The following is a 14,199-nucleotide window of genomic DNA, read 5'->3' as shown; positions in this document are numbered from 1 at the left end:
CCTTCCTTCCTTCCTTCCTTCCTTCCTTCCTTCCTTCCTTCCTTCCTCTTCTGTACATATCTCCTACCTGCTCCTTAATTAGAACACCCCATTTTCCAGAGTGGATGAGGAGTTTGCAATCCCAACAGTGAGGATTTACCTTTCCCCTATACTCCTGCTAGCATTTGCTGTCAGTTATTTTTGTTCATCTTATCTGATCATTCTGACTGTGTTCCTTTAATTTCTAGGGATGATGAACTTTTTTGAGACATTTCTTATCCATTTTTTTTTTCATCTTCTGAAAACTCTGTTCAGATCCCAGGCTCATTGTTTGAATTGTTTTCTTGACTCTTTGTTTAATGAAGTTCTTTATATATAAATTCTGGATCTTAATCCTCTGTCAGATGTATAGCTGGCAAAGATTCTCCCCATTCTGTGGGCTTTGAGAAGATAAACAAGATTGACAAAACCCTTGGCCCAACTAACAAAAAAAAATAAATAAATAAAAATAAAAGAGTAACGAACCCAAGTTAACTAAATCAGAAATGAAAAGAAAAAATTACAAGAGACATCAAAAAATCAGACACAATTGGAGAATATTTTCATCTCATTAATTTGGGAGACCTAAAAGAAATGGATAAAATCTAGATTCAGCCAAACCACCAAAACTGAACCAAGAAGTCAACAACCTAAATAGATTTATAGCAAATGAGGAGATGGAAATAGTAATAAAATGCCTTCCAACTAAATTGAAGTGTCCAAGGCCAGATGGGTTCTCAGCAGAATTCCACCCGACTTCCAAAGATCTATAACCAATCCTTCTTAAACTATTCAAAAATAGAAACAAAAGGAGCACTCCCAAACTCCTTGTATAAAGTCAGCATCACTCTCATACCAAAACCAGGTAAAGACACCAGAGAAAAAAATAAAGCTACATGCCAATACTCCTGATGAACATAGATTCAAAAATGCTGAATAAAATACCTGTAAACAGAATGCAGACCTATGTCAAAAAAGTATACACCACAAACACAGTACCTTTATTACTGAAATACAGAATGGTTCAATATATAGAAGTCAATAAATATAATAAGCTACATAAATGGACAAAAAGACAAAAATCACATAATAATCTCAGTAGATGCAGAAAAGTTCTTGACAAAATCTAACATGCCTTTAGATTAAAAGTCCTAGAGAAAGTAGGATTGAAGGGAATTTACCTAATTCCTATTCTTATGCCACAACTGAATACTGAATACTGACTAACTCTCTGTGGCACACATTTTTTAATTAGATATTTTCTTTAATAACATTTCAAATGTTATCCCGAAAGTTCCCTATACCCTCTCACCCACCCCCACCACCCATCCCCCGTCCTGCTCCCCTACCCACCCACTCCCACTTCTTGGCCCTGGCATTCCCCTGTACTGGGGCATATAAAGTTGTGGCACACATTTAAAAAAAATACTGGCTTTCATTAAGAAAACATTGTTCTACAAGGCAGAAAATCTGTCTCCAACTTTTCTTCCAATGCTCCTTCAATGTACACCCTAAAAACACCTACATAGAACACATATGTGAATCTCTCTACCAAAATACACTTGCCTGGTCACAAACTGTCTTGAGATGGCTTCTGTCAAGAAGGGAAAGCATGGCTACATTCCCATTTGATCCTTGATAAAAACCAAACAGTTCTCTGAGAAAGCCTAATGGCCACAGACAGGCTGCTCCCTACTGCCCTTCATTCCATTGTGCACTCTCCAGTTCTACTTCTTCTTTCTCAAATATGCACCATTTACATCACCAAATCGATATTAGAAGGACATGTCAAATCACAAAATCTCACAAATCTTTATACTTAAACCTCCAAGTTGTTTTAAGGTTAGAAATATCCTCTATTATATACTAAAAAAAAAAAAGAAAGAAAGAAAGAAAGAAAGAAAGAAAGAAAGAAAGAACACTAATGTTTCATCATTTCTCAGCCTTTTAACTCTAATCAAATATAAACACTAATGTCAGAGATTCAGGAGACTGACTAAAATCCTTGCAGGAGAAGCATCAGGACATGGTGCATATTGCCAGCATACACATAAAAGCCAGGTATGGCCATGTATATTTGGAACCCCATCAGGGAAGTAGTCAGGGTCAAAACGTTCCCAGGAAGTCACAGGCCAGACAATCTAAACAAAATAGTAAGTCCTAGGTACAGTAAGAGACAAAATATAAATAAATAAATAAATAAATAAATAAATAAATAAATAAAGACACTCCACATTACACACACACACACACACAGAGAGAGAGAGAGAGAGAGAGAGAGAGAGAGAGAGAGAGAGAGAGAGAGAGAGAGAGAGAGAGAGAGAGAGAGAGAGAGAGTTAACACATAACTCGAGGATGTAAGGAATTGGGAACACTTGTCCAATGTTGGTAGTATTACAAACTGGTATGTCCACTGTAGAAACTGGTGTGATGAATTCTCAAAAAGGTAAAAAATATATCTATTATATGAACCAGCTATGTCATGCTTTGGCATATGCCAAAAGAACTTAACATCTTACTTCATAGATACTTCTTCAGCCATATTCATTGCTCCTTTTTTTATAATAACTATGGAAACAACCTAAACTGAGGAGAATCTACTGCTGCCCCTTCATTAAACCAGTATAATTTCTAACTACATCTACATATTATGCTTTATATACACAATTAAGTGCAATTATCACCTCTCATCAAAAAATCTTCTATTGCAGCAGAAATAGATAATTGCAGAAAGCCACAACTGGACAACATGCAAAGGACAATGAACTGTCCTGCTGAGCCCCAAGTGATACAACTATAATATAGCCTCTATACTTAATGCCCAGAACACATCATAGTAGAAGCATCAGAAAGATGATAAGGCCAGGATTATAAGAGTACCAGGACATCTGCTGGGAAACAATGTCTTCTATATAGAACATCAAAGCTAAATACATAAAATCTCAACAGTTCCTGTACAAGACCTGAAAATGACAATGCCAGTTAGATGATTGAAATCTCAGAAGGTCTCATTCCTCGATGAAGAATTACAGATAATTAGAGGAATACTTGGTCTACCAAGAATGAACACCCCAATAGGTTATATAACCCCAAGTGATTAATCCTAAAATCAATGTCACTTTACAATGAAATTATTTTTAAAAAAATGTCTAAATGGAACCAAATTCCAGGGAAGCAAACTATCCCTAGAAAATGTTTCCTGAAATTGAAAATCTCATCACAAGGGCAAAAAAACCAAAGAAATAAAGCCTGAGACCTCTTTTCTTACAGTTAAAATGCAGTTCTGAGTTACGGTCATATGAGCACAAATAGCTCACAAGTAGCAAACCCTGGAGTTTAGGGCCCAGCTCGGGGGGACACACAGCCTCTTGCCATATTTAAAACCCATTCCCAAAGAACTGTAATCATTCTAGAATACACTCCCTCAAAAACTCAGAACTTCTATTATCACACTACCCACACTACTACTTTTTTCCTTCTGCCCGTAGTCTCATTTCTTTGTCCAGTCATTCCTAGCTAGGGACTCCTTTTCCAGCCTAAAACATTTCCTCACAGTCAACTCACAGAGACTAACACTATGACCCCATTCTGTCATCTCCTCCTTGAAACAGTGCCAAAGATTTCCAGGTACATAGCAAGCATCATCCAAGTGCAGTACACTTTTCCTTTGGTCACCTCCTAGCTCAAAAGTCAAAAATAGCTCTTTTTAAAAAAATAGACTTTTAAATTTTTTATATAGATCTATCTTACTTCAAAAACTATTGTGCTAGTCAAGACAGGAAATGTTTTATATGGATCCTTGCATCAAAACTTTGGATTTGTGTGTCCTGGTTGGAGTATCTGAAGGATCCAGGAAACTAAAATGGGAACAGTGGGAGTAAAAAGGAAAGATCTTGAGGTAAAGGGAACAGTAGAACATGGTAATGCTAAAGGTGAAAGGGAATCCTGGGGAGGTGGGATTGGTGGAGAGAGTGATAAAAGAGGAGCACAGAGGAGACTAGGAGGGAAGATATTTGAAAAAGCCATATGAAAACCTACTATATATTATACAAGGTTGAGATGTGCATGCATGGGAATATGGGGTGACTTTAACTGGCGTTTCCTACCCTACACAGTGGATAATACTCCTTCTAAAAGCCATAGGCTACCAAATAAAAAGTCTAATGCCGGGCATGTGATATCTCCCTTGGTGCTGCTACTGGTGAATGTTCCAAAGACATCCTAAAACAATACAGACTATTACCATTGCTATTGGTTGTCCACTATAACCTGAAGGTAAGACCTTACTGCTGATGACACTGCATACTTTGGTCACAGAACATAGAGAAACCAAGCAGTACTTACTAGGATGCGTCTTTCCTGATGAGTAGTACTAGAAGGTACTAAATATGCTCCTGAGGGATATAGTGGTCAACAGTCTTAACCAATTATGAACCCTACAAGCTACAATTCAGACCAGCCTGGCAAGATATGCCCATCAGTGCAATAGTAAAATGAATGTTCTAACAGTAACTAACAACTTTCTAATTAGACATAAGGCTCACTCCACAGTAGGAAACATGTCTGGTACTATGAATCTGACCAAGACCCCGTGGCTGGGAGTTCATGGATCCCGGTGGTGAAGCTACTCCTACTCTTCTACTCCATGGCACAGCATCCAACAGCTCTCTAAAGGAACACATCTTCCCTCACAGGTCAGGACAGCTCTCAGGCTTCATCAGAGAAGCTTCTCTGCACAGTGGAAAGTGGTTGACTGGAGAGATTCACAAAAGGTCAACATGCAGAGAATACATGTTTATCAAGTGCTCAGCCATAAATGAGACATCTATAACACACTCTCACCCTAAGCCTCAGGGAACATCAAAGACGAAGGTGCAGAAATTTTAAAAAACAGATGTTCAGGAAGACTGGAGCAAAATGCTGTTCCAAGACATAACAGTACTGGTGAACCCACAGTACCTGCGGTTGTCTACACAAAATGAAGCCTGCCATATTGCAGTATGGAAGGAAGAAGGACTCACAAGGCCCCTACGGGTGAGAGAGTCAATTTTCTTTAGGATTGTGGCCTCTAATAGGTCAGCCTCTCTTAAGTGAATGACTACACACCTATGTCTATCTAGGCAACACAAATTCAAGTTAGTAGTGTATAAAAGAAAAGAGGACATGATACTGAGTAGGGGTAGGGAGGTGGGTCTGGGATGAGTTAGGAGAAATGTGTAGAGTGAGTATTACCAAAATGCATTAAATACATGTATAACATTCTCAATTAATTAATTTAAAATATTATATTTTTAAGATATGAATTGTTATAAATCTCTCAATTCTACATGAAAGAGGCCACAAACCCTCACCCACATCTGTGGATTCATTCCTGTTGTAGCAGTATTATAAAACTGCTACAACAAGAAAAAAACTGGATAGTCACCAGAACAAGTAATACACAAAATTATTTTTATGATGTATCCCACAATACATATAGTAGCCATGGAAGTGAAACAAGCCAAGATCTTACCATTCATTTCATGCCCATTCTGCCCCCAGTTCCAAGTAGACAAAACACTAGGAAGCTGTGTTTTTAAACGCTTTGGATAACTGAATTAGAAACTCTCTCAGGAAGATGGTGTTGCTATAAAGCTTAGTAAGTATGCATTTATTATGAAACCATAGTAATCAGGGCAGCTTTCTGTTTTCCAGATTGACATATAAGTTTCAAGGAAGAAAACTCTTAGGAACACAGTCTCAAATAATGTGGAAAACACAAAGCCACATTTTCTTTTTTTTTTTATTTAATTTTATTTGTAATTCATTTTTTACACTCCATATTCCATTCCCTGCCCTTCCCCTCCCACCCTCCAACTGCTCCAATATCCCACACATCCTCCCCACCACACCCCATCTCCACATGGATACCCTCACTCTCCACCCCATCTGACCTTTAAACTCCATGGGGCCTCCAGTCTCTTGAGGGTTAGGTGCATCATCTCTGAATGAACACAGACCTGGAAGTCCTCTACTGTATGTGTGTTAGGGGCCTCATATCAGCTGGTGTATGCTGTCTGTTTGCTGGTCCAGTGTTTGAAAGACATTGGGGGTTCAGATTAATTAAGACTGCTGGTCCTCCTATAGGATTGTCCTCCTCAAATTCTTTCAGCCTTCCCTAATTGAACAACAGGGGTCAGCTGCTTCTGTCCATTGGTTGGGTGCAAATATTTGCATCTTACTCTTTCAGCTGCTTGTTGGGTCTTTCGAAGGGCAGTAATATTAGATGCCTTTTTGTGAGCACTACATAGCCTCAGTAATAGTGTCAGGCCTTGACACCTCCCCTTGACCTGGATACCACTTTGGGCCTGTCACTGGACCTTCTTTTCCTCAGACTCCTCTCCATTTCCATCCCTGTAATTCTTTCAGACAGAAATAATTATGGGTCAGAGGTGTGACTGTGGGATGGCAATCCCATCCCTCACTTGATGTCCTGTCTTCCTGCTGGAGGTGGGCTCTATAAGTTCCCTCTCCCTACTGTTGGGCATTTTATCAAAGGTCCCTCCCTATGTGTCCTGGGAGTCTCTCACCTCCCAGGTCTCTGATGCACTCTGAGGGGTCCCCCAACCTCCTATTTCCTGAGGTTGCCTGTTTACATTCTTTCTGCTGGCTTCAGGGCTTCAGTCCTTTTCTCTCACCTAATACCAGATCAGGTTTCCCCCTCCCCATCCACTTCCCCTCCCAAGTCCCTCCCTCCCTCCCTACTTAGAATTGATTTCTTCTCTCTCCCAAGTGGAACTGAGGCGTCCTCACTTGGGACAAAGCTACATTTTCATTAGCACTGTAGTCCTATTTGAATAACATCTGAAGTCTAATTCTGTTTCCTTAAGACCATTACCACAAACTAATTTAACATTTATCATTATATACTAACTTTTGTGGCATGACCGCATTGAACATATGTGCTGTCTGCATGGGAGGTCTAAGGGCTAAAGCTAAAGCATATCACAGCAGCAAAAAGGTGAGAAAACTAATGTAATCTGAAATATTTTTCAAATATTAATATCATTAAAATGTTCTCTGTGCTATACAAATCATAACCTCTCTACCTCTCCATCACAGTACTATCATTATTTTAAACAACTGAGGCAACTAAACAATATCCAAATTAGTCACTAAAAATAAGGCTAATCATAATAGTTTATGATTATTCCTCCAAAATTATGGCTTCCTCCAAAATTATGGAATACAGACAAATAAAATTGCCCTGTGAACATAAAATTCTAGAAGTCTAATGCATGGGAACACGGATGTAAAATCACTTTAAAACACAAATAGAAGCCAGGACTGAAAGAATGGCTGATGTTTAATTAATTAGGTTACTTTGTTTGTGTAAAATGTGTCCAAGATAGAGAAATTGGCCAATCAGAAGCAAATAAAAAAGGCACTTCAGAACATTCCACGTTAGCAATGCTCAACCAAGCACTTGTACACAAGAATCTGAAAAAAAAATGAAACCCACTTTAAAGACCATTCTTAGACTCAGTCTAACGTCCCTTGCTCTAACTTATGTCCCATAAAAATAACAAGACTTTATTTCCTATCCAGGTATTGCTACCAAAAAATGGATAAGCCCATAGATTTGAATATCCAACTTCTAAGGCATTTCATGTTTGCTATTATAAATCAATAATCTAACATTTGAATGAAGTTTAACTTTTCAAGTAACCAGCCTCAAATATCAAATTAATCAAATGAGATGGAGTTTTTCAGTCTCTATTTGAGTCAGGGCCATCTATGAAAACTCTTGTACTTTATGAGCTCGGTGACTGTGAATTCATCCATAAAAAGTGGACTGAATGTAATGACATAACACAGCTGTGCAGCTGAGGAGTTTACCCTAAGGTAAGGAATACCAACCTGTGAAAATTGTGAATGATAGGTTGTTATGACTCCCACATGACAGAGATCAATTACACTGCTGTCCATGAAGGACTTAAACAACTAAAAGGTATTCCATTATTGCTTAGTATCTTTTCTGTCTAAAACATGGAAAAAAATAGTCCTTAGAAATTCAAACAAAGGCACACTGAAAGACACAAACATATTAATGATAATAAATGTTTTAAACATAGCTTACTTCCTAAAACATAGCCAACAAACTTATAATTCTCTATTGAATGCATTTATTTACACTTCTGAAGTAATAGTATTTTTTTTAGATAGGAACAAATATCATTACTTCAATATCTTTACCCATGGTAAACAGCGTAAATATTTTCCCAGACCTCAACACAGCTCAGAATCATTGCTAACATAATCTTCTAAGCAGGTGGGTGGGCGATTAATAGTGACATGAGATGAAGCCTATTTGTCATCTCCAGTTTAGACTTGCTTGGAACTGGCATCTCATATTCTTTTCATATATCAAGTGTCATTTTGACTAAAACTGCATGTTCTCTCAGATGCAGAGCCTAGTCTGCCTCCCTCCCCCGTCTCTGTCTCTGTCTCTGTCTGTCTGTCTACCCCTCCCTGAGTGTGTGTGTGTGTGTATGTGTGTGTGTGTGTGTGTGTGTGCATAAATGTGGATAAGACCTAAGCCTAGAAAGGAAACCACTAGAGTAAAATAGACAATGAGGAAGGACAGGACATGGGCAGAAGGTAAAGGAGACATCAGAGTAGAAAAAAGGAGACTTGTAAGGAAGGCTACAAAGAAGGATTGGAGTAGCAAAGGGTGGAAGACCGAGGGAGGTGAAAATCTACTGAAATGCTTTCTTTAAGAACAACATATTGTGCAATGCCTTGTTTACTGATTTTAAAAATTGCCAAGTTTAAAAACTCGACATTTGGGGCTAGGATTACAACTCAGTGATACAGTAATTGTCACATAAGCACAAGGCTCTAAATTCGGTATTCAGTACTAGAGAACAAACGGTGTCATTTTCAGTCCCTCCATTTTTCTCCCTTTGTTGTTTAGTGTGCAGATAATGGGTGCCATTGTAACATTTTCATATATAATCATTGTCTTTGGCTCATAGCTGCCACCACTGATATTCTCCTAAATCCTTCTCCTCTTCTTCCTGCTCGCAAATCTGTTCATAAAAACAAACCAGATACATTGTTTAAAAACGAAAAGTTTAGGCATTTAAAAATCATGGTGGTGCACGCCTTTAATCCCAGCACTCAGGAGGCAGAAGCAGGCGGATTTCTGAGTTCAAGGCCAGCCTGGTATACAAAGTGAGTTCCAGGACAGCCAGGGCTACACAGAGAAACCCTGTCTTGAAAAACCAAAAAACCAAAACAACAACAACAACAAAAATAACAAACAAACAAACAAACAAAAAACCCTCAGCTTTAATTTTGAATAATTTGAATCTCCAAGCACTGAGAACTTATCTTCTCACTCTTTGCAGCCTTTGTAAGACCTCTCTGGTAGCTTTGCATCGCATCACTCCTCTCTCTCCTACAGAAGTTCACACCGGTGGTCCAGCATGGCCACTGCAGGCATGAAGGCACATAGCCAGCTGGCACAGAGCACATAACAAAACAGAAAAGAGCGATAAAAGCTTAGCCAAAAGCAACAAGAGACAGCAACTCTGCTCTACTAATTGTACCCTAATTGCCCGTAAAAATACATCATCTTACTGTCTGATAAAAACAAAATTGTATTTTAGTAGTCGTCTTAAAACATTGGAAAAGTTTCCAAAGTTAAATGGCAATGTCCCTCATTTTCAAAACTGTAAATTATAAGCAGAAAAAAAGCCTTCATGAATGTACCCAAATGAAAACATACTTTTTATTGGGATGAGGGCTAAGAATATGAGTAAGAAAGACTTAGTAGACACATCTAGTCCTAGTGAGAAATAGAAAGAGACTTGAGCAGGTGAAAGATAAAAAAATAAATAAAATAAAATTTAAAAAGGGCTAACCAAAGTCAAGAACTGTTGTAATAGTATTTAATCTCTATCAGCAGTTTCTACCCCACCTTTTATCATTTGGTTCTCAAATAAAAGACACAAAACTTTTACATTTATAATAATCCCCAATCAGCACTAGAGCTGGACAGATATCAATCTTCTAAGCTATTAGTATCTACTTCCCTATCAATAATCCCAAGTTATAACTTGCCATAACCCATCTGGACAGCTTTTCACTCCAATTGGCCAGCCCTCATGGCCATGTTTTCATAACTCACCTACCTCATGGTGTCTTCTCCTCTCTCCACCTTCTTCTTTTCTCCTCCTTGTGGTCCTGCCTCAGACACCAAACCCAGGAACCAAAACCGCACCTACCTCTCTTCTGCTCAACTATAGGCTGTCAACATTTTTATTCAATTATTTAAATTAAGGAGCAAAGTTACATAGCAACACTTGATGTACATGAGGATTCTCTCATCCCTCAGGCAACCAGGTCCAGTATTTAGCATTACAATATATAGCAACAAACAAACCTTAACAAAAAACATACATAAATTATTTTAAAATTTAGTAACTCAATTAAATAAAAATAAAAAAGGAGGAAGACAATAATTTTTAGAAGAGGTTATGATTTGTATCTTATATATCCTTCAAAATAAATGTGTTGGCACCAGTGAAATGATTCAATAGCTCATTTCAGGTTCAAGGTGATTGAGGCACAAGCCTGGCAACCTGCGTTTGATCCCCAGAGACCACATAAAGGTGGAATGAAAGAGCTGACTCCATAAATTGTCCTTTCACCTTCATGTGCACACCATATACACAAACACACACAAACACATGCTATATACAATTTAAAAAGTTTATATGATAAAGCTTTGGTCCCCAAATGATGCTATTAGAAGGTGGTAAATGTGTTAAGATTCCTGAAAAGGAATTTAGGTCATTAAAAATCATAATATCATTGAAGAACACATTGTGATCCCTTTACCTTTCTCTCGTTTTGATTCCTGGATGCTTTGAGAGAAGCAGCTTTGCTGTGCTACGCTCTGCCATGAGGTTTTGCTTCACTATAGGACCAAAGCAAGCATGGATTAAAATAAATATTTTTCTTTTTAATTTTATATTTCAGATACTTTAGAAAACTACTAATACAGATAATATGGTGATACACTTGGAACCCCAAGAAATTCGTCAGATTATCTATACAATAACCCAACTAGGTATTATGATAAAAAATGAATTGACCAATCAATAGTTTTCACATATGAATTATAAGCAATTATAAGACCCCCCAAGCTGAAAAGAAAAATACAAAGCTATAGATATATCAATAGTTTTAACATATGAATTATAAGCAATTATAAGACGCCCACGCACAAACTGAAAAGAAGCAAGCAAGGCTATAGATATAAAACAGATATAAAAGACTGGCTCTATACTGAAAAATAGACTTGAACAAGAAAGGTATATGTCATTCCATGAGATTATCAAGTTTCCCAAAATTAATTCCAGTCTCAAAAACAGCAATGACAAAAAAAACTAAGTTCTTAGACCTATCTATGTTTATACTACATTTTCAAGTAAAAGTAGACAAAAGTGTTTAACTAAAACAGCTGCAGCAGAATAGTAGGGAATGGGTAGAAGTGATGCTCTACATCATCAGATCTTAAAGATCTACATTCTTTCAGTGGCCTAGACTCCAGCCAGGGAAGCAGGCAGGCTGACTGCAGATCTATACCTCACCCACTGCTCCTCCAAATTCAACGCTCCAGTCTCATCCCCAGCTACAGCCTCCTTCTTCCCTCACCCCTGTCTCCAGTGGAGCACACGAATATTTTCCTCCTAGTCACCCTTCCCTGCTCCCCCCCACCACCACACTCATTGCTTTATCCCAGACCCCAACTCCAGCAGGCACACCCTGGGAATCCACAAGCTACTCTAACCAGGGAAACCGGTAGGCTAACTGTAGATCCCCCCATTTCCCTCAGCCCCTCTAAATCCAGTCCCCAATCTCATCCTCAGTTCTGTAGAACACATTCTGCTGCGGGCTCTCCTCACAGTCTTCCTACATTCACAGAATATTAAGCAGATCTTGGGGCAAAGCCCTGTTTTCCTCCAGCCTATAGACACCCTCAGCATCTTCCCAGCCCATCCCCATTACTTAATGTCAGCTCTCAATAACCAGAAACACATCATACCTGGAACCATCAGTGGGTTCACCTATTGAGATAACAGAAGAATTCTTTACCATACAACACACAGCCACCATGCTCTCCTAAGAATCAGAGAGGGGAATAGAAACCAAAGAGCAAAACACCTACCCAATGAATATAGAACCAGACATTAGCACCTAGAAGTACAATCTTCCCTATCCTAGATGCCTAGGTGTCAGCATAAAAAGACAATCAGTAAAATGTAGGACAATATGTCACCACTAGAGTTCTACAACCCTACTACAGAAGGCCCTGAATATTCCAACACAGCTGAAACACAAGAAAAAGACTTTAAAATAGCCTTTATGAATATTGTAGTCATTCTTAAAGAGTAAATGAATAAATCCCTATTTTAAATCTATGAAAACACAAACAGTGGGAGGAAATAAAGTAAAATTTCAAGACCTGAAAGTAGAAATAGAATAAATAAAGAAAACCCAAACTAAGGTAAATATGTAAATGAAAACTTTAGGATCTGAAACGGGAACCTCAGAGGTAAACCACAAAACAAAAAAATAAGAAATGGAAGAAGGAATCTCAGGCATTGAAGACACAATAGAAGAAATAGATACTTGAAAGAAAAATGTTAAATTTTAAAAAGTTTAAAAATCCTGGCACAAAACAACCAGGAAATCTGGAACACTATGAAAAGACCAAACCTAAGAATACGACGACTAGGAGAAGGAGAAGAAACCCAGGTCAAAGGCATAGAAAATGTTTAGCGAATGGTGTTAAGAGAATTAAATGATACTTGAAAGAAAATATTGGATGAATATATCATACCATGTACAGAATAAATTCTTATTTGTTAGATCATATCTAAATAGAAAATCTTAAACAACTTAAATACAATGGAAAACTAACCTGAGTAATTTTCATCCTCGATTTGAAAAAGCCTTCCTAATTATGACATCAAATCCAGAAGTAATAGAACATTGATAAGTTTTACCTTATAAAAATGAGGTAAATTTGCACAGCAAAAATGTGTGTATGTGTGTGTGTATGTGTGTGTGTGTAAATAGCTACACTAGAACTAAAGGAAGAAATGACCATAAGTCTAATAAAAAAACCAAGAAAATAAATTAACATTTCACAGAAAAAGAAGTATTAACAAAATCCTTAAACTATAGGATGATCTACATATTTCACAATAGAAACGAAAACTACACAAAGAAAGTGTTTTTTTCCACCCATCATACTAGCAAAATTCCAACCTTGACCACTCAATTCATTGATAAGGATGTAAGTAAATTGGAGGTGAGTGTGATCCTTATAAAACAGTTGGTAATATACTATTTTTTTTCTTTTTTCAATTAATAATTCTATTAATTTACATCTCAAATGATATTCCACTTACCAGTTACCCCTCCACCAGCCCTCCATCCCACACCTACCCTCCTCCCTCCACTTTGCCTGCATCAGAGTGCTCCCACACCCATACAACTCTCCTGCCCCACTGCTACAGCATCCCTCTATGCTGGGGCATCAAGCCTCCCTTGGACCAAGGTCCTCCCCTCCTGCTACTTAGGCAAGGCCATCCTCTGCTACATATGTCTCTAGAGCCATGGATCCCTCCAGGTACATTCCTTGGTTGGTGGTCTAGACTCTGAGAGAACTGGATGGTAGTTCTTCCAATGGGGTTGCAATCCACCTCTGCTCCTCCAGTCCTTCCACCAGCTCCCCAACCAGGTTCCTTGAGCTCCATCTGATGGTTAACTACCAGCATCCACATTTGCGTTGGTCAGTTGCTGGCCAGACTTCCATAGGAAATGCCATAATAGGTTCCTGTCAACAAGCAACTCTTGACAATGGCAACAATACAGGACTGAAGCATCCACACCTTGGTCTTCCTACCTTCTACTCCATATGATATGTGGGTTGTATTATAGGCAGTGGAGACTTTTGGGGTAATTTCTACTTATTAGTGAGTGCATACCTTGTGTATTCTTTTGTGTCTGGCATACCTTACTCAGGATATTTTCTACTTCCGTCTATTTGCCCAAGAATTTGATGAAGTCATTGTTTTTAATAGATGTATAGTACTCCATTGTGTATATGTACCACATTTT

At 38.2% G+C, this 14,199-nt stretch overlaps 1 protein-coding gene across 1 annotated transcript in view; it reads right to left on the bottom strand.

The window, feature by feature from the left end:
* LOC110287578 (sodium-driven chloride bicarbonate exchanger-like) overlaps nt 1-14,199 on the bottom strand; it is a gene marked incomplete at its 3' end in the record, with an annotated part of 308,235 nt that overhangs the window by 258,608 nt on the left and 35,428 nt on the right. The window contains exon 4 of the mRNA XM_029473719.1: nt 10,906-10,984. The remainder of the gene's footprint in view (nt 1-10,905; nt 10,985-14,199) is intronic.

Source organism: Mus caroli (genome assembly GCF_900094665.2).
Source record: "Mus caroli chromosome 2 unlocalized genomic scaffold, CAROLI_EIJ_v1.1 2_unlocalized, whole genome shotgun sequence".
NCBI classification, from domain to species: Eukaryota; Metazoa; Chordata; class Mammalia; order Rodentia; family Muridae; genus Mus; species Mus caroli.
This window is presented reverse-complemented; position numbering and strand designations above follow the sequence as displayed.